Here is a 21,110-nt window from a genome sequence, read left to right on the forward strand (position 1 = left end):
CTTCTAAAGCTTAACCAACATAAGGCTAATATGTTAAATTCTAATATTCTAAAATTCTAAAAGAATTATGTGAACATTATTTAGAACAAGAAACTTATTTTTCTGTGTTCCACTCTGAATTAAACAGTGGCCACTACAATCGTAAACCATCTCCATAATTTTTGTTTATTTGCTTTCCATGTCAGAGTGCTTTTAACTTTTAACAGCACATGTATTCTCACAGAGAATATTTAGGAACACTGAAAGGATGGGCTATAGATTGCTGAGGCAAGAGGACTAAGAGGCTTTTAGAAGTCTCCTGTTTATATCAGAGAGCTGTCTATAATCCATCATTAGCAAAAAATGTAATCACAAATGAGATATGTGACAGTTATGTATTAACATTGTTTTAAAATTCCCAAAATTACTACACATCATTTTTAAAATGAGTTAGATCGACATTGCTGATATAGAAAGTCTAAGATTCATTACTAAGTTAAAAAAAAATGCAGATACAATTTTGCATCGACACAGTAAAGTTCTGAAAATATTTCAATGAAAGTTGAATAGACTTTTACTTTCTCCCCTTTGTTATGGAATTCATTTTACTTTTTATCATAGATTTCACTTTTTAATATAATAATGTCTCCTTATGAAGTCTTTCCCAAATTAAGAATTAGGAGATCTTTTTCTCCCTGGGTGACAGACTGGAAAGAAATACTTCATAGGGATGCTCAAGACTGGTGATTTACAGATCCCAGCAGCTGTATAATGGAGTTCAGTCTTTTTCTTTTGTCTGATGTTTATAATGATAAGTATCCAAAATTTACAAAACACTGCACTATTGCACACTTTACTACTGTAACTGCTAACTTCCTCCAATATCTTCTCTCTCCATTTTTCATAGTAATAAACTTCTATTGTGCAAATGATTTCCTAAATTCCCTTGCTAGTTAATACTAGCAAGGTTAGTACCCTTTATCTGAAATGCTTGGGACCAGAAGTGTTCAGCTTTCCAATTTTTCCATATTGGGGAAATTACACTTCCGGTTGAGCATTCCCTTTGGGCATCATATCAGTAGTCAAAAAGTTTCAGATTCTGGAGCATTACTTTGGATACTCAAACCATATTAGTAAATTCTGGCCTATGGTGTGGATAGAAGTGATGCTTGCAACTTCTAGGTTGTGCCTTTAAAAGAGCATTTCTTGGTATGCAACAAGATCAAAAATAAAATAAAGAGGGCTTTTCTTCCTGCTTTCTCATTGCCTAGAAGATGACTGTGAGAACTGGAGCACGCTCATCTTAGATCTCATTCATCTTAAATCATAAGATGGCAGCTACCTTTGAAGATGGCAGAGAATCAAAACAGAAAGTCAGCTTGGACAATATATTGAAGCCCCATCTCTACCCCATTATCTGCCCTCATGCAAAAAACAAAAAACAAAAACCAGCCAGGTGTGGTGGCATATGCCTATAGTCCCAGCTACTTGGGAGACTGAGGTGGGTAAATCACTTGAGCCCAGGAGCTTGAGACTAGAGAGGGCTAGGATCATGCCACTGCACTCCAGCCTAGGCTACGAAGCAAGGCCCTGTCAAGAAAAGAAGAAAAGAAAAGAGAAAAGAGAAGAGAGAGAAGAGAAGGAAGAGAAGAGAAAGGAAGGAGGGAGGGAAGGAGGGAAGGAAGGAAGGAAGGGGAAGGAGAAGGGGAAGGGGAAGGGGAAGGGGAGGGGAGGAAGGAGGGAGGGGAGGAAGGGAGGAAAGAAGGAAGAAAGGAAGGAAGGAAGGTAGGTAAGTCTGATAAATGTAACTACTTTCCACGCTACTTGGGAGGATACGGTGGTAGGCTCGCCGGAGCATGGGTGGTAGAGGCTGCAGTGAGCTACGATCGCACCACTGCACTCCAGCCTGGGCCACAGAAGACTTTAGTTCAGGAAAATACATATATGTATATATCTGTGTGTATATCTATCTCTGTGTGTGTGTGTGTGTGTGTGTGTGTGTGTGTGTGTGTGTGTGTGTGTATAATAAAGATAACTGATGAAGAAATGGCAAGGAGAAGGAAAATATTGAACTCCATTGTCGGCTTTCATTCTGCAGAAAAATTTTTAAAGAAATAGGCTACTAATTTATGTATAAAAGTGGAATTTGTAGTTCTTCAGGTATCAGCCAATAAAATAATCTGAAGATGTTATTCTTCTGAATTATCTAAGTAGCTCTGTATGACAGTTACTTTTGTCAATCTATCTTACGCAAGGATCTTAAGATTTCCCTTTAGATTTTAACTTTGTCCTTCAGAGTTTCTGCTTCCAGTTCTGGTTTATCTTTTGAAAAGCGTCTATTATTCTTTCAGGCATTCCCACATTGCCCTTCTTGAACAGGTTTAGACTGGGTAAATACGTATATTAGGTAGAAAGAGGAAGAAATGGGTCTAATTTTTCACTGTAAGAATTGCAGTATATTTTCAATATATATTAATGGCTCACAGGATAAAATGTACCAGATCACTAGACTTTTCAGGCCAAATGTCATAATACAGCCATGAACTGACATAAAACATCAATCCCACAGTCCTAAACTCAGAAGCCACCTCTTTTGGGTAAGAAAAAAATCTTTAAATTGAAGCATTTAAATTGCCTAAAATGTAAGAATGTCTACACCATCATGTTCTGGAAATAATCCATTGGCAGCAAAGCAGATCAAAAGATTTAGATGCACAGAGTGGCAAATTAAGGCTGAAGTCACAAGTCACAACAAAAGAAAGCACTTTAGAATTTATTTGAAATCTTTGAAATAGATATCTTAAACTGTTCAATTGTTTTGGCTAGGCAAGCAGGAGTGAGAAGGAACATGGAACTTTTCTGCTCTGCCTTGTTTTTTCTTGTTCTTTTACCATGGGAAAAATAGACCTGAAACCCAAATGAGGGAGTAATATGCAAAAAATACACACAAATAGTTAGTTACGTAGGCCTATACTACATCCACTTTAAAGCACTATGATTTAAACTACTCTTTTAAATAATGACAAACTAGTCATAAAGTATAGGAAGAATTCAGTTTTGCACATAACATTTATAGGGTGCTTACTATATGCCAGGCCCTGTTCAAATGGTTTACATACAACTCCACAACCTCTAATCCACAATTCCAAAATCTAAATGCTCTAAAAGCCTACAGCGGTGAGTCTGGGAGGAGGGCAGTGCAAACTCACTGTGTGGCAAAACCTGATATGAAGTGATGTTAAACCATTTATAGTTTTAATTTAACACACTTAGTGTATTATTCATGTTTCATTGCAAAAATATTAATGTGCTTAATTACCCTGTGCTTAATAAGACCTCACTGTATTATGTTACGGATAGGTTATGTACTATGTTATTTTTTACAATCTGAAAGAGGCCAGGCAGGGTGGCTGCTCACACCTGTAATCCCAGCACTTTGGGAGGCCAAGGTGGGACAATCACTTGAGGCCAGGAGTTCAGACCAGCCTGGCCAACATGGCGAAACCCTATCTCTGCCAAAAACAATAAAATTAGCTGGGCATAGTGGTTCGCCTCTGTAGTCCCAGCTACTAAGGAGGCTGAGGCCAGAGAATTGCTTGAACTTGAGAGGTGGTGGTTGCGGTGAGCTAACTGCATTCCAGCCTAGGCCACAGAAAGAGACTGCCTCAGTCAATTATCAATCAATATAAAATCTGAAAGATTTTTATGCACATCCGGCCCCAAGGATTTCAGATAAGCAACTGTAAACCTGTATTTACCCAATTATCCTTACCACAACCCTATAAGATAGGAACTATTTTGCAAATAAGGAAACTGAGGGTTAAGGAACATGTCCAAAATCAAAACAGCTGGTGTTAGAGCTTGATTTGAACTCAGGCAGTTAAAGGCCTGGGCTCTTAACCACTATTCTACACAGCTTTTTATCCTACATCATGCAGATTAAAGATTTTTAATTTTTTTTTAGCCGTAATTACTAAAAACATTAGTGCAGGGCACCATTTAAAAAATTATTTAAAATAGATTGCAGAGGAAAAATATTAAATATTACAGTTTAGGAGAATACGGACTTTGGGCAAACGGATTCCAATATTTTTTACAAAGGCAATATCCATGCAGCATATTACAGATTCAGGTTCTTTTTACATCATGCAGATTAAAGATTTTAAATTTTTTTTAGCCATAATTACCAAAAACATTAGTGCAGGGCACCATTTAAAAAACTATTTAAAATAAGACTTCAGAAAAAAAATATTAAGTATTACACTTTAGGAGAATACAGACTTTGAGAAAACGGATTCCAGTATTTTATAAAAAGGCAATATTCACGCAGCATATTCCAGATTCGGGTTTGGGAGAAGCTGCGGGGATTGAGGTGACTCTGTCACACTTGCTTTCCGTACCGAGGAGCCACTGGCAATGCTGTGGACGAGAATACTTAAGCACGTACTTTTTGGCATTGTTCCATCAACACAGGGTAGGTTCAGGGGAATTACTATTAATTCCACAGTTATTTTTAAAAAGTTACGATGAGTAAACGTAAGCAATGGAAGGAGTCACAGCCCCAGGAGGGAGAGTTTTTCGCCATGTCTTTCTCTACCCTTTCCCTGGAAGCCCCAGTTCAGGCATTGGTCCCCCGAAATGTCACCCTCTGACCTTTCCCCATCCCATCTGAGGAAGTTTAACAGATCTCTTACAGGTAGGGTGGTTCTCGGTGCCCTCGCTCTTCCGACAGCAGGTTTGGGCCCAGACTACTCGCCTGGCCCTACATTATAATGGCGGCCGGCGTGGGCCGCGCGACCGGAAGTGCAGCCGTGCACCTGACTCAGCTTCCCCCACCCCCCTTCCCCATGCCTAGGACTCAGCTGCAACCGCCTAGGACTCAGCTGCAACCGCCTAGGACTCAGCTGCAGCCGGGCTCAGCCAGATGAAAGCGGAAGAGGAAATGCGGACCCCGGGATGAGCAAAACAGGAAGCATTCCAGGAAGACTGCGGGGGTGGGAGAATGCAATTAAAATGGAAAGGCAGTGACTGGCAGCGAAGGTGCACAGAAACAGAAGATAACACACCAGAAACCCGCATTCTGGAGCTGCCACGGTGAGGGTGAAAAGAGTGGGAATGAGCTGAGAAAAACCTGCGAGGCTCCGGGATGCGACCAGTGCAACAAAACTAAGGGCCAAGGTGAAAAGCGATGGAAACCTGGAGAGGCAGGGAAGGAGAAAATGGAGTGTAAAGATGTCTAAATGTTTTATTTCATATTTTGGCTTAATTTTGCCTGTATCACCAAAGGGAACATCTAGCATAGGCAAGGGCCAAGAAATACTGTTTAGAATCGTTTACTCAGCAGCCACGCGCTCTTAGGTCAGACATTTCCCATGTCCTTCTATCGAAGTTTACCGGATTCTCTAATAATATATAATTAATAGTATAGAGGCGTCAGATTATAAAATTACTTCTGCCGGACGCGGTGGCTCGCACTTGTAATCCTAACATTGAGGGAGGCAGAGGCGGAAGGATCGCTTGAGCCCAGGGGTTCCAGACCAAACTGGGCAAGCTAGCAAGACTCTCTATACAAAAAGAAACAACAAAAAAATAAAAAATAGGCTGGGCGCAGTGGCTCACGCCTGTAATCCCAGCACTTGCGGAGGCCGAGGTGGGCAGATTGCAAGGTTAGGAGATCGAGACCATCCTGGCTAACACGGTGGAACCCCGTCTCTACTAAAGATACAAAAAATTAGCCAGGCGTGGTGGCACGTGACTGCAGTCCCACCTACTCGGGAGGCTGAGACAGGAGAATCGCTTGAACCCGGGAGGCGGGGTTTGCAGTGACCTGAGATCGCGCAACCTCACTCCAGCATAGGTAACAGGGCGAGACTCCATCTCAAAAAAATAAATTATAAAGTCATTTCTCATATGGTATTAAGAGAATCCACAAATAAAAAATATTGATGGCAGATACAACATTACTTTTTCTCTTTTTAATTTTTTGGAGGGTTTATCTTTCAGATTGAACAGTAAGGAAACATGTTGATACTACCCAGTGTCTGTAACAGAGGAAGTTAGGCAGTATGAGAGAAAAAAAATGAATCACTGGAGACAGCGGAAGGGATTTACCACCTTATCCATCTTCTTGACTGTACAGTCTCCAGAGTGTTTCCATTAATGGGCAAGAAACATCCCAGTGCATTGTACACCTGTTATTTGTAAACTCTTATGACATGAATAATGCTTTCCTCACAATCTGTTCTACTGAACTTTACTTTTTTCTAATAATTCTGCCAAGTTTGAGATTTGCAGTTTTAGCTACCATGATGTTCCATTGCTTTTTCTATGAAGGTTAAAAATTCCCACACAGACTGTGCTGAAAATCAGAAGAAACAATGATACACTGCACTAGCCCCATTATAAGTTTAAAAACCCCAAAACAGTATTTAGGAGCAAGTGAGAAAAAAAAATTTTAACTCCTGCTTTGTAGACGGTACACAAATCTCACATTTGTGCATCCCCTGGCAATCAAAGTTATTTGATCATTATGGTTGATGTTAAAAATTAACAATTATGGCCACTATCAAAAAACAAAACAGGCCAGGCAGGGTAGCTCACTCCTATAGTTCTAGCCCTTTGAGAGGCTGAGGCAGGAAGATTGCTTCACTAGCCTGGGCATCATAGCAAGAGCCTATCTCTACAAAAAGTAAAAGCCAAACAAAAATATAAACTAGCCAGTGGTGGTGATGTGTGACTGTTGTCCTAGCTAGTCAGCTACTTTGGTAGGCCAAAGCAGGATGATCCCTGAGCCCAAGAGTTTGAGGCTACAGTGACCTATGATCATGGCACTGCACTCCACCCTGGGTGAGACAGTGAGAACCTATCATCTCTTAAAAAAAAAAGTTTAAAAAAAAAAATAAGTGTTGGTAAAGATGTGGGAAAAATTGGAAGCTTTATGCACTGTTGGTGGGAATGCAAGTTGCTATGGGGAACCTCAAAAAATAAAAAACAATTACCAGTAGTAGCAGACCCAGTGAGAACTAAAGAATTATCTCAAAGAGATATCTGCACACCCATGCTCACTGCAGCATTATTCACAATAGCCAGGTGGTGGAAGTAACCCAAAAGTCCATTTGACATATGGATGGAAAAATACGATGGAAGCCTTAAAAAGGAAGGAAATTCTGGCACATGCTACAGCCTGGATGAATTCTGAGGACATTAGGTTGACTTAAAGCCAGTAACAGACAAATACTGAATGATTCTACTTATATGATGTATCTAAACAGTCAAATCCATAGAAAAAGGGAGTAGAATCCTGGTTGCCAAGGGGCTAGAGGTGGGGTGGATGTGGGGACAGTGAACCGTTGTTTAATGGCTATAGAGTTTCTGTTTTGCAAGATGTCAAAGTTGTGGATAGCTGTTGCACAACAATGTGAATACACTCAACACTACTGAACTGTACACTTAAAAAAGGCTAGGGTTCGGCACAGTGGCTCACACCTGTAATCCTAGCATTTTGGGAAGGAGGACTGCTTGAGGCCTGCCTCAGTGACAGAGTGAGGTCTCATCTCTAAAAAATAAATGGTTAGGATGGTTAACTTCTGTTCTATGTTCTTTACTACAACTGACTGATGAAATGACTGACTGACTGACTGATTGTAGAAACAAGGTCTCACTGTGTTCTTCAGTCTGGTCTTGAACTCCTGGCCTCAAATAATCCTGCCTTAGCCTCCCAAAGTGCCGGGATTACAGGCATAAGCCACTGCACCTGGCTTGAATTTTTTTTAATTATAAAAATCAAGCACAGCCTGGGCAACAGGGTGAAACCCCCTCTCTACAAAAAGTACAAAAATTAGCTGAACAAAGTGCTACGTATCTGTAGTCACACCTACTCAAGACCTACTATTAGGTCACACCTACTATTAAGGTAGGAGGAATGTCTGAGCCCAGGAGGTCAAGGCTGCAGAGAGTGGTGATGGTGCCACTGCACTCCAGCCTGGGCAACAGAGGGAGACGCTTTTTCAAAACAAAAACAAAACCAATAGGGAAAAACAAACAATAAAAAAATTTTTTTAATGAAATTAGCATGAGGAAGCAAGCGGGGGGTGGAGTGGGGAACCAAACTCTAAGAAAGAACTTTTTCCTCCTAACTTTTAGAAGAATATATCATCACAATGTCAAAAGATTTTCTTGACATTCCTTTTTTGAGACCCTCATTGCAAAGTCAGCCTATTTATTAAGTTTCTCGTAGGTGCTACGCTATGGGTTTCCTTGTAAATCATGAATCAAAGGAAAGGATTTTGTTTTATGAACTAACAAAATTACTTTTATAATTCTTGGAAATTGCCCATTCATGACTTCCCACTCACCTGTAAGATCTGCCAAGAAACATGGAAGAAAGAAAACACATCCTTTCCTTTTGGCTTTGATTAAAGAGGTTTGCTTTTAAATGATACCATGAAATGAACTGAGAGCGTGCGCGCGCGCACACACGCGCGCGCACACACACACACACACACACACACACAGTTTATCTCCAAACATTATTTCCTGAGCACATGACTGACTACAGCTGTTAACTTAGTTTGAAATAAGAACAAAATAACAACTAGTACTACAGTATCAGAGTATTTTTGACACTTAAAAGTAAATTCAGATACTCCCCCTCAGCAAACAAAACATTTAAAATAAGATCACATCTTCTTGTAATCCCAGTATCTTGGGAGGCCGAAGCAGGTGGATCACATGAGGTCCGAAGTTCGAGACCAGCCTGGCCAGCATGGTGAAACCCCGTCTCTATTTCTAAAAATACAAAAATCAGCCAGGTGTGGTGGCACGTGCCTGTAGTCCCCAACTACTCAGGAGGCTGAGAAATGAGAGTAACCTGAACTTGAGAGGTGGCTGTTACAGTGAGCTGAGATTGCACCACTGCATTCCAGCCTGGGGTGACATAGAAAGACTATCTCAAATAAATAAATAAATACATAAATAAAAATAAGATCGCATCTTTCTATCTATAGATACCACACAAACTTGATGACAACAATCATGGAACATCAAGCCTACCTAATAATATTACTGCAAAGACAAAGAAAAACATTAAGGTAGAATAATATAGTTATCATCATTTCTAATGCCTCTCTCATTCTGCCCCAGTGTGTTAGAATAAGAGCTAAAGACAGTGATCACACAAATAATTTAATTCCAGTGCAGAAGTCCATGTGGTAATTCTCATATTCCTCAGTATAGAGGTAGTCAGTTAAGCCTTTGCTTGAGCAAGTGTTTCCTCAATCAAGTCACTTAGAAGTTTCACATAAATGGCATTTTTGGCTGCTATTTTTCCTCCCTCCTTGCAGTAATGACCACATCAACACTTCCTGGTTATACTTACTGTCAGTCTCCTTCATTGTACAGGGAGGACAGAAGAGAAAATTTCACTTGGTTATATACTCTGTACCTGATAAAGTTATGAACATCCTAAAACATGGAAAGAAAAAGGCCAAGACAAGCAATTGGCTCACTCTGTTGCCCAGGCTTGTCTCGATCTCCTGGCTACAAGTGATCCTCATGCCTTCACCTCCCAAAGTGTTGGGATTACAGGCATGAGACTATATTATTTACAGGTATTGATCGACTTATGACCTATACAACTTACGACCATTCGACTTTACGACCACAATCGCTAGCCACGACTGCTCCGCTGTAGATTTTTGGAAACACTACAACATTTTGATGTGTATCAAGAATATCGCTACCGCCTGGGAGGCTGTGATGACAAAGTGCATGAATGGCATCTGGAAAAATTGTGTTAAGCGCTATGTTAATGATTTTGACGGATTTGACAGTGAACATGAACTTGAAACGATTCGGGGGAAAAAATAGTAAAACTCGCTAAAGACCTTTCTTAGGAGTGTGAAATGGAAGATGTCGAAGAGTTGCTAGACAAAGAATCCGGAGAACTTACAAATGAAGAGCTAATCCAACTGGAAGAAGAAAGAGTGGTGGAAGAAGAAAGAGTGGTGGAAGAAGAAAGAAGAGAAGCAGAGAAAGAGGAGGAGGAGCCAGAAAGAAAGTTCACACTAAGGGATTATCAGACGGTTTATCTTTACTGAATAAACTTCTTATACATTTTGAAGCAATGGACCCAAACATCAAACGATTTGCAAGGATTGAACGGATGGCGCACGATGTGTTTCGTCCGTATCGTGAAATTTATGAAGAAAAAAAGAAACATACAATTCAGACAAAGCTCACCACGTTTATGAAAAAACCAACTCCGGTAACCCAAACGGCTGCCTCAGATGACGACATCAATGATCCGCAGCCAGGCACCAGCGGCCAATAAAATGTTTCGTACATGTTTATATATTTTGATATGTTTTGCAATTGGGAAAATGTTTCCTATGGTATTTTTTACACCTGTATTTTGTATTTTTGTATGCACCTGTATTTTGTAATTTTGTATGTTTTGCAAATATTAAACCAGTTGTACTGGTAATGCAGTGTTTTACTTAAACCTGACGAATGTAAAAATAAGAAACAAAATGGTGTAGAGATGATACAAATGGCATAAAATGAACAAAGAAAATTATGATATATAACAATAATGAAAGAAAATTATGATAAAATATGACAAAGATTTTTATGACATCATTTCACAGTACTGTACATATAGCCTACTCAACTTACGACCAAATTGTGTTGCGACCGGTCTGTCGGAGCCAATCGTGGTCGTAAGTCGAGCACTGGCTGTAGAGAACCCTGCTGATTAGCTTACTTTACTTATCAGATGGAAAAGGAAGATAGGAATAAATAATAAGTAATAAATAGCTATAATTGTGCTCTAAGATTAACTTGCCAAACAGATAACTAATTTCCTAAGTGAAAATAACTTTTTTTTTTTTTGAGATGGAGTCTCATTCTGTCACCCAGGCTGGAGTGCAGTAGTGCAATCTTGGCCCACTGCAACCTCCACCTCCCGGGTTCAAGCAATTCTCCTGCCTCAGCCTCCTGAGTAACTGGGACTACAGGCATGTGCCATCAAGCCCCACTAAGTTTTTCATTTTTAGTAGAGATGGGGGTATCACCATATTGGCTAGGCTGGTCTTGAACTCCTGACCTCAAATGATCCTCTCATCTTGACCTCCCAAAGTGCTGGGAGTACAGGTATAAGCCTCCACGCCCAGCCAGTAACATCGTTTTTTAAAAAGCCTTCAAAGAGCTCAATACAAAACTATTCTGAAGTAAAGTTATATTTCCAAATAACTTTAGATAAGACTCTGACAAGATCAATGTTAACGTTCTGACTTATAATCCCGACAAATCTAGGTCAAAATGCTACATATATCATGACAAGGGAGTGTAAACATGTAAAGGTTCAATACTTACTCAGTTACCGTCATGAAATATTTATTACGTGCCCATGAGCAAGGACCTCTTTTAGAACAAAATCCAACTCTATAAATTCGACACAACAAATTCTTTTTAAAACAAAAACACAAGCAAACCACAACTGCATGGAAGAATGAATGCAAGGAGCAGGCTCAGGCACACCGCCTTGGAGAAGCAGGGAAACAAGGTGATGTGGGTTGAGAAAACTATTACAGTCCTAAGTGATATTAGTGTTAGATAGAGGAACATGATAGTTCTCGCATAGAACAGCTATGCTCAGAGCACAAGATCCCATCTCAAGACTGGCAGGGTAAAGTTGGAGATCCAGAGAAAAGCAATCAGACTAGTAAAGGAACTGGAAACTATGACATATGAAAGTGGTGGAGGGAAGTAGAGATGGTTAGCCTAAAGGAGAAAAAAGCAAGGCTCAAAAGAAATTGGACAGCCACTTTCAAATACATTTAGAGAAGTAAGTTAATTATGGTAGTCATCTAAAGGTAGAAATCGTACCAAGCATGAAGTCACAGAAGATCCTAGGAGTATGCAACCATCGGAACTGTCCATAGTAAAATGGGCCAGCTTGGCGCAATAAAAGTCTCCTGGTATCAGGAAATGTTTAGAGGTTAAGGAAAGTGAAAAAAAGACCTGATTAGAGAAGGAGACTGGTATAGTTACTCTGAGTTTTCTCAGAGACCACCGTTATCTTCAAAAGAAAAAGGAGCTAATTATTGGAAATGACTGAATTCCACATGAGGACTAAAAAGAGTCAAAAATTGTTGTTTTCTCCCTGTACTTACCCATATTCTCCCCAATTCTTTGTATTTCAGGTCAATATACTGCTGATTTAAATAATCTAACCAGGCCAGGCACAGTGGCTCACAACTGTAATCCCAGCACTTTGGGAGGCCAAATCAGGAGGATCACCTGAGGCCACAAGTCTGGAGGCTGTAGTGAGCTATGATCACACCACTGCACTCTAGGCTGGGTGACAAAGCCAAGAACCCATCTGTTAAAAAATAATAATAATAATCTAACCAAAGGTTGTTTCTTTTCCTTCCAGTCGCTGATTTATCTTTGAAGACTCTTCAAGAGTATTCTTGATGTGGAGTCTTCCCTAACTCATCATTCCTTTGACCCATCCACCCTCACAAAGGCTTGTGTGCACATTCCCATCAGCTGCTGTCTCTCTTCTCTAAGCTCCCAAAAGTTAGTTATCTGTGTATATCACCAACACTGTGTCCTCTGACCTACAGGATTATTGATATGAATGGAATCTTAAAGTTGTAGCAAAAGGCGGCCAGGTGCAATGGCTCACGCCTATAATGCCAAGACTTTGGGAGGCCGAGGTGGGCAGATCACAAGGTTAGGAGTTTGAGACCAGCCTGGCCAACATGGTGAAACCCTGAAACACAAAAATTAGCCAGGTGTGGTGGCAGGAGCCTGTAGTCCCAGACACTCAGGAGGCTGAGGCAGGAGAATCACTTAAACTCGGGAGGCAGAGGTTGTAGTGAGCCTAGATCCACCAATGCACTCCAGCCTGGGCAACAGAGCGAGACTCCATCTCAAAAAAAAAAAAAAAAAAGAATTGTAGCAAAAGGTTTTGAACCTATAATGTCATATATCATAAAATACTGGTGCCATTAGATTATACAGATCTGTGATTTATGAAAGCGAAATAACCAAATCAAAGGGCAACAAGTCCCAAGAAGCCTCCAGAGCGTACCTGTTATAGCTAAGCACCTCCACAAGTAGTTAGTGTAGGCTGAGCATCCCTTATCTAAATGCTCGGGACCAGAAGTGTTTTCAATTTCAGATTTTGGAAGATTTGCATATACATAATGAGATACCTTGCAGATGGGACCCAAGTCTAAACATCAAATTCACTTATGTTATACATACACCTCATACATGTAGCCTGAAGGTAATTTTATACAATATTTTAAATAATTGTGTTCATCAAACAAAGTTTTGACTGTGTTTTGCCTGTGAAGTTTTCACTGTGTTTGACTGACACATAGGGTGAGATGTGAAGCATCATATCAGTGCTCAAAGTTTCAGGTTTGGGACAATTTCAGACTTTCAGATGAGGGATGCTTAATCTGTAAGCATTTGGATCGGATAGATGGATGGATGTCTTCTTTGGAGGTCCATCCTTCGGAAACATGTTTTAGAACCCTTCTGTTTTGTATCTTTCTGCTGAGCACAGATCATAAATTCCTTGGGGACACTGATGTCTTCCTTTCTTTGTCCCACAAAACCCTTAGTTGCTGGTTAAACGGAATTCCATAAAATCTTTGTTGATAGAGAAAACTATACTTGAGAACTAAATATGTATGTATGTTGTGTGGGAGTAACTCCTGTTATTTCTGCAAATCTGGACTGACTTCTTTTTGTTGCCTTTTTTTTTTTTTTTTTTTTTTTTGAGGCAGAGTCTCACTCTGTCTCCCAGGCTGGAGTGCAGTGGGGTGCCATCTCCGCTTCCTGCAGCCTCCTCAGCTCAAGTGACTCTCCTGCCTCAGCCTCCCGTATAGCTGAGATTACAAGAGCCCACCACCATACCCAGCTAATCTTTGTATTTTGAGTGGAGACGAGGTTTCCCCCCTTTGGTCAGGCTGGTCTCAAACTCCTGACCTCAAGTGATCGGTCTGCCTTGGCCTCCCAAAGTGCTGGGATTAAAGGTGTGGGGTGTGAGCCACTGTGCCGGGCTTGCTGTTCTTTTTTCTTTTGTTCTTGTTTTCATCTTGCTCACAAAAGACCACTGATAATAACTTCCCTACACCCACTCTCACGTCACAACCTATGATACTCATTTCTTAGAAGCTGTAGAAATTAAAAGATGCACAGATTGATATAGGGCCTAATATCAATCACTGAATTTCAGAGTTTGAAGTTTCCTTAGAGACTATCTAGTGCAGCTCCTTCATTTTATAGCTTGGAAGGATAAAGTCACTTATGACCTAGGACTCTAACTTTTCACTTTTTCTTTTTAAACTGCAATGAAATGTAGGCTTATCCACCTCATAAAATTCACTGCTTTGGGTTTAGGACCACCTGAAATTAATGACTGTTCAGCCATTTAATTGTTGAAATAGTTAATATTTGAAAATCAGCAATTAGATAACATATGTGTATAATCATGCAAGAACTAAGAATCAGGACATGGAAGTTCCAGGTCAAATTAATAATTATAAGAAGAGCAACTACAATTTCATGAATTCCTACTATGTACTGGGTGGTGAATTAGATCCCATGTTCATGCAATTATCCCAATGACCCTGCCAGGTAGGTAGAATTCACCCTCTTTTTTGAGGCAGGATCTCGCTCTGTCATCCAGGCTGAAGTGCTATAGTCGTGAACACAGCTTACTGCAACCTCTGTCTCATGGGCTCAAGAGATCCTCCCACCTCAGCCTTCAGAGTAGCTGGGACCACAGGCATGCACCACCACACCCAGCTAACTTTTTGCAGTGTTAGTACAGATGGGGATTCGCCATGGTGCCCAACCTAACCTGGTCTTAAACTTATGGGCTCAAGCGATCCTTGATCATGATACAACTTTAGGTAGAACCTTGTAAATTAAATTACCTATGAAAACCCTAGAAAGAAAATCCACCCCTGAAAAAAAGACATTTGAAAAATCTACACATAGGGAATGTTATATGTTGCCTCCCTTGTAAATGTTTATTTTGTTACACAATTAAGTGTCCACTGGAAGAATAAGTTTTCTCAAAGTTCTGGAAAGTCATCTTAACTTAGGGCCCAGAAAGAAATGGAATCTCTTTTCGTAATGGCTCTTGTTTTCTTTGAAAGTTCATGTTTGGGTCAGCCAAGTTTTAAACGGTAAAATTATATTGCTGTGTTGTTAGTCAAGTTTGGGGGGAATGAGGCCGCTGGCTATTTGGATCAGTGTAAGACAGCTTATCTGGATTTTAGACTGAAAGAAGGATCTATTCTTAGGCAAAAGACATCATTTTAGAGGAGCAAAAGCTTGCACTGACTTTCAGTTGAACGTATTCAAGACTAGTTCTCCAAATAAAAGTTGCTTCCAGACCTTGTGTGATTTTTCTTGGGTCAACGGAATGTTGAAGCAAAAGGGATCTTTCTTCTGTTGCTTCCTTATGTTGTAATTTAGGCAAACAGAAAATAATGTGGAATCATTTTTTTTCCATTTGATTATTTATTTATTATTCCCTGCCTTGTTCTAACAAGAACAGAGTGGTGAATAATAACAAAAAATAAATTTAAACTATTGCAAAGTTACGAATGAGTCAGAAACTTTATTTGGTTTCATTACACCAGCTATAACCCTGGCTTTAAACTATTTATTAGTCATAGAAACCTGCACACTACATTTTATTAATGAAGCCTATCTGATTTTAATATAAGCATCTTTTTTCAATATAACTACTTTCATGGAGTTAGTTGTGATAGGAAAGCAAAACAGGTAAATGACACAAATTAAAACAATAATTCCCGAAAGATGAAATCATTCCCCTCCAGGAAGGATTTAAGTAGCCTTTGGTACTAACATCCTCAAGGGACACAGAAAGAACTCATGGGCACCTCTGTGGTCATGGTTCTAGGTCAGCACCAGATTACAGGAGGACCTGTGAAGATTTCTTGCTTAAGAGTAAAAAATATGGGGCCGGCGCAGTAGCAAATGCCTGTAATCCCAGCGTTTTTGGAAGGCCAAAGCAGAAGGATCCCGAGGTCAAGACATCGAGACCATCCTGGACAACATAGTGAAACCCCATCTCTACTAAATATACAAAAATGAGCTGGATGTGGTGGCATGCACCTGTAGTCCCAGCTACTTGGGAGGCTGAGGCAGGAGAATCGCTTGAACCCAGGAGGTGGAGGTTACAGTGAGCCGAGACTGCGCCATTGCACTATAGCCTGGCGAGAGAGTGAGACTCCCTCTCAAAAAAAAAAAGTAACTAAAAAAAAAAAAAAAAGGGTCAAAAACATATGTAACTGAGATACAGAGCTAACTTGTCTGCAGTCTTCCATCTGATCAACGACTCAGACCACCTCATCAGACAATGGGATGGAAAATAGTTACTTTATGGTGGGAGAATCAGTTTATTTAAACAACTGTGGGATCACTTCAAACTTTGTTAACAAGAGACTGGTTCAAAAGAAAAAAGTCTTTTGAACATCAAATTAAAATTTGGTTTTGATTCTTTTTTGAGACAGAGTCTCACTTTCGTGGCTCAGGCTGGAGTGCAGCGGTGTGATCATGGCTCACTGCAGCCTTGATCTCCTGTGCTCAAGAGATCCTCCCATCTCAGCTTCCCAAGCGGCTGGGATCTCAGACACATGCCATCATGCCTAGCTAACTTTTTTTTTTTTTTTAATGTTTTTGTAGAGACAGGGTCTCCCTAGGTTGCCCAGACTGGTCTCCAACTCTTAGGCTCAAGCAATCCTCCCACCTTGGCCTCCCAAAGTTCTGGGATGACAGGTGTGAGACACAATGCCAAGTCCACATATTTTAAACTTTTACTTGACATACCAGACTTGTATAATCAGTAATAAATATACTGATAAGTACTATTATTGAAAGTAACGGCCAGGCGCAGTGGCTCACACCTGTCATCCCAACACTTTGGGAGGACGCAGCGGGTGGATCACCTGATGTCTGGAGTTTGAGAACAGCCTGGCCAACATGGAGAAACCCCGTCGCTACTAAAAATAGAACAATTAGCCCAGCGTGGTAGTGCATACCTGTAGTCCCAGCAACTCTAGAAATTCAGGAGAATTGCGTGAACCTAGGAGGCAGAGGTTGCAGTGAGCCGAGATTGCACCACTGTACTACTCCAGCCTGGGTGACAGAGCGAGACTCCATACCAAAAAAACAAAAGAGGCTGGGCGTGGTGGCTCATGCCTATAATCCCAGCACTTTGGGAGGCTGACGTGGGTGGAGTGCCTGAGCTCAGGAGTTTGAGATCAACCTGGCTAGCACAGCAAAATCTCATTTCTACCTAAAAATGCAAAAAATTAGTCAGGTGTTGTGGTGCGCGCCTATAGTCCCAGCTACTCAGGAGGCTGAGGCAGGGCAATCCTTTGAACCTGGGAGGCAGAGGATGCAATGAGCCAGGACCATGCCACTGTACTCCAGCCTGGGCAATAGAGTGAGATTCCATCTCAAGCAAGCAAGCAAGCAAGCATCTATGTAGAAACTAGGCAAATCTGAAAAATCTGAAAAAGGAAGGGAGGAAGGAAGGGAGGGAGGGAGGGAGGGAGAGAGAGAGAAAGGGAAGGAAGAAGGGAGGGAAGGAGGGAGGGAGGGAGGGAAGGAAGGGGCAAAAAAAAAAGATGCAGGAGAAAGCAAAGTCAGGCAATCTTTCCTATGAAATTTGAGTTGTCCCCTTGCTATGTGACAACCCTACGCCAAACAATAAAATCAAGAACCAACATGCTATTTCTCCCCCTGGATACACTCTGCCAGATATACCATGTGTTCCCTGATACATGTAGAGTAACACATGCTTCCAGTGAACCCGCTGCAACCCCCCATCTTCCTCCACTCCCATTCAATTCAAGGAGATGCAAGTGACTGAGACTATTAAGCATACATCTGAAAACCACTTTATACACTAAAAATAAATTATACTCACAAATAATTACTTACGCTGCTGCATTTTAATCATCTGCTTCACTTTTCATCAACCTCACCAAATAAGAAGGTCTCGTTTTATTTGTCTTTAAATTTTAGCAACTTGTGTACTGCCTACCACATGCATGGGCATTTAATAGATCTTTTTCAAATAAATGCACTGTAAGACATAGATATTTTTAAAATACCATTTCTAAGTAAATGAACATGAGGCTATAATTTTGGCCTTTAGGAGAAACTACTAAATATGGTGTTAGTACCTTTACCTCAAAGCTATATGCGTAACTCAAACATGTATAAAAGGATTGCTACAATGATTACTCTATCACAGCCAACAAGTAAGTGAGATAGCTACTAGGAACTTAAACTCTATCTCTTCATACAGAATTTAAATAGCAGTGATTTTTTAATTATTGCATTTTTGTCCTTCGATATTTGTACTGTACATTGGGAAATGGATCAAAAGTTATTAAACAACTCAGTACAAGATTTGTTTTCTTTAGAAGATCTGGCCAGGCGCGATGGCTCAAGCCTGTAATCCCAGCACTTTGGGAGGCCGAGGCGGGTGGATCACGAGGTCAAGAGATCGAGACCATCCTGGTCAACATGGTGAAACCCCGTCTCTACTAAAAATACAAAACATTAGCTGGGCATGGTGGCGCGTGCCTGTAATCCCAGCTACTCAGGAGGTTGAGGCAGGAGAATTGCCTGAACCCAGGAGGCGGAGGTTGCGGTGAGCCGAGATCGCGCCATTGCACTCCAGCCTGGGAAACAAGAGAGAACCTCCGTCTCAAAAAAAAAAAAAAAAAAAGAAGAAGAGGAAGATCTGAAAAACGTACCAAAAATTACAGTGTAGGAATATGCACAATGAAGCCTCCTCTTTACTGTCTGCTAGCAAATACCTTGGTTCCATAGTACAGACTAGAACCAAGATGTACAACTTGGCTCTCCTCCAGAGATGCTACGGGTATAGAGTAGTATGATTCTCTTCTCTGTTGACAACAGGGGGACTTACAAGATTGCAGATTTTTTATCTGTCTGTCTATCCATCTATCTATCTACCTACCTACCTACCTACCTACCTATCGGGACTTATACAATTTCAGATTTTTAATTTATTCATCTACCTACTTACCTACCTGCCCGCCTACCTTCCTTCCTACCTACCTGCCTGCCTACCTGTCTGTCTGTCTGTCTGTCTATCCGTGCATCTGTCCATCTGTCCATCCATCCATCCGTCCATCCATCCACTTAAGACAAGGTCTCACTCTGTCACTCAGGATGGAGGGCAGTGGCATGATCACAAGTAGCTAGGACTATGGATGTGTGCCATCATGCCTCGCTAATTTCTGTATTTTTGTAGAGATGGGGTTTCACCATGTTCTCAGGCTGGTCTCAAACGCCAGGATTCAAGCAATCTGCCTGCTTTAGCTTCCCAAAGTGTTGGGATTACAGGCATGAGCCACTGTGCCAGGCCAGATCTCAGGTTTTAAAAATTTGCCTAGTTTCTGCATAGATTCGATAACTGTATGGCTATAACCACAAGTATTTTTCCATAATCAATGGGCATCTAATTTTCAAATTATTTAACTTCTTCTAAAACATTCTCCTTCTTTCACTTGAAAAACTAAAGAGTCACAAACTGAACTACATTTTGAAAAAGGAGACAACAGCAAGTGTACATCTATGTAAGACATGGAAACCTGGAGATAATAGCACAATGTATTGAGCTGCTGATCTTAGAAACTATGTAGACACCAAGAAGCCAAAACATGAAAGGAAATGGCTCCAAGGAGTCAATGGCAGGGATTTTGGTGGGTGACTTAACAACTCAATTGCTAAGGACTTTTTGAGACCTACTGTAATTGGTTAAACCTTGATTACAAAATCAAGATTACAGACTGTTTTATATTTCACTACAAAACTTTGGGGGCATGTATATCAATCACTGGATGGGGTAGTTGAGGCTTCCAACACTGTCATTAACTTAATTGTTCTGCTAAAAAGGAAAACTAAATACCCTTCCAGGAGGCCTGGATTTCACTGCTTTTAATTTAGGAAAATTTAGTTAAAAATGCACAAAGGAAATACTGCCTGGGGAGTCCAGGAAAGCTTTCTAGAAGCAAGCCAAGTGCTTGAAGACAGACAGGGGCTCCTGCATAGAGAGGGAATGAATGCAAGGTCCCCTCGAGGCCCAGCCAGCCACATGATCATCCATGGGACGACTCACAGCACACAGCCCTCTCCACATCCCAGCACAACGTGACATCACTCCACATTTTTGGACCTCAGTTTCCTCATCTGCAAAGTGAGAGGGGCTGGACTAGCCAAGTTCCTTCCAATTCTAAAATATTATTCTATTTTATGACTTTAGCAGGATATTTCTATCTTGCCTACAAATAAAAGAGCTCCTTCAGTGACACCTTTTTTGTTCACCACCTTTGATGTGTCGCAGAAGCAGACGCAGATGCTTCTATGATTCTTTCCCATGGATTCCCATGGGCTTTGCATGTTACAAATGGTGACACCACTACACACATACTTCCAAAGCTTACTGGGGCTACTCTGAAAAGGGATTTGAAAAACACAAGGTTTCTGAACGTATTTAAATCATAATATTAAAATAGTGTACATGGGCTGGGCACAGTGAATCATGCCTGTAATCCCAGCACTTTAGGAGGCCAAAGTGGGCAGATCACGAGGTCAAGAGATCAAGACCATCCTGGCCAACATAGTGAAACCCCGTCTCTACTAAAATGCAAAAATTAGCTGGGTGTGGTGGTGTGCGCCTGTAGTCCCAGCTACTTGGGAGGCTGAGGCAGGAGAATTGCTTGAACCCAGCAGGCAGGGGTTGAAGTGAGCCGAGATCGCGCCACTGCACTCCAGCCTGGCGCCTGGCAACAGAGCACAACTCTGTCTCAAAAAAAAAAAAAAATAGTGTACATGAGTTTTCCTAACATTTACCAAGAAAAGCCTTATATTTCCACAGTATCTACTTGTAAATAAATGGCTTAAGGCCTTCACACAGATGACAGTTAACTTTAATATAAAGAAATGAATAGTAGATTACAGAGGGTCCTAACCAAGCCTCTCCGGGAGCCCTATAAATTTAGATTTCTTTATTTGATCTACGCTGAGAT

At 40.8% G+C, this 21,110-nt stretch overlaps 1 protein-coding gene and 1 long non-coding RNA gene across 8 annotated transcripts in view; both read right to left on the reverse strand.

The window, feature by feature from the left end:
- The window catches only part of RBPMS (RNA binding protein, mRNA processing factor), a 189,275-nt gene that overhangs the window by 124,114 nt on the left and 44,051 nt on the right, over positions 1-21,110 (reverse strand). The window lies entirely within an intron of this gene.
- LOC116558377 lies at positions 18,792-19,183 on the reverse strand. Its single transcript, XR_004271978.1, has 2 exons — positions 19,053-19,183; positions 18,792-19,008 (listed from the first exon to the last, which is right to left on the reverse strand). It is a non-coding gene; the product is annotated as an uncharacterized LOC116558377 (long non-coding RNA).

Source organism: Sapajus apella, unplaced genomic scaffold (assembly GCF_009761245.1).
Source record: "Sapajus apella isolate SASKATOON/1434 unplaced genomic scaffold, GSC_monkey_1.0 scaffold21, whole genome shotgun sequence".
NCBI lineage: Eukaryota > Metazoa > Chordata > Mammalia > Primates > Cebidae > Sapajus > Sapajus apella.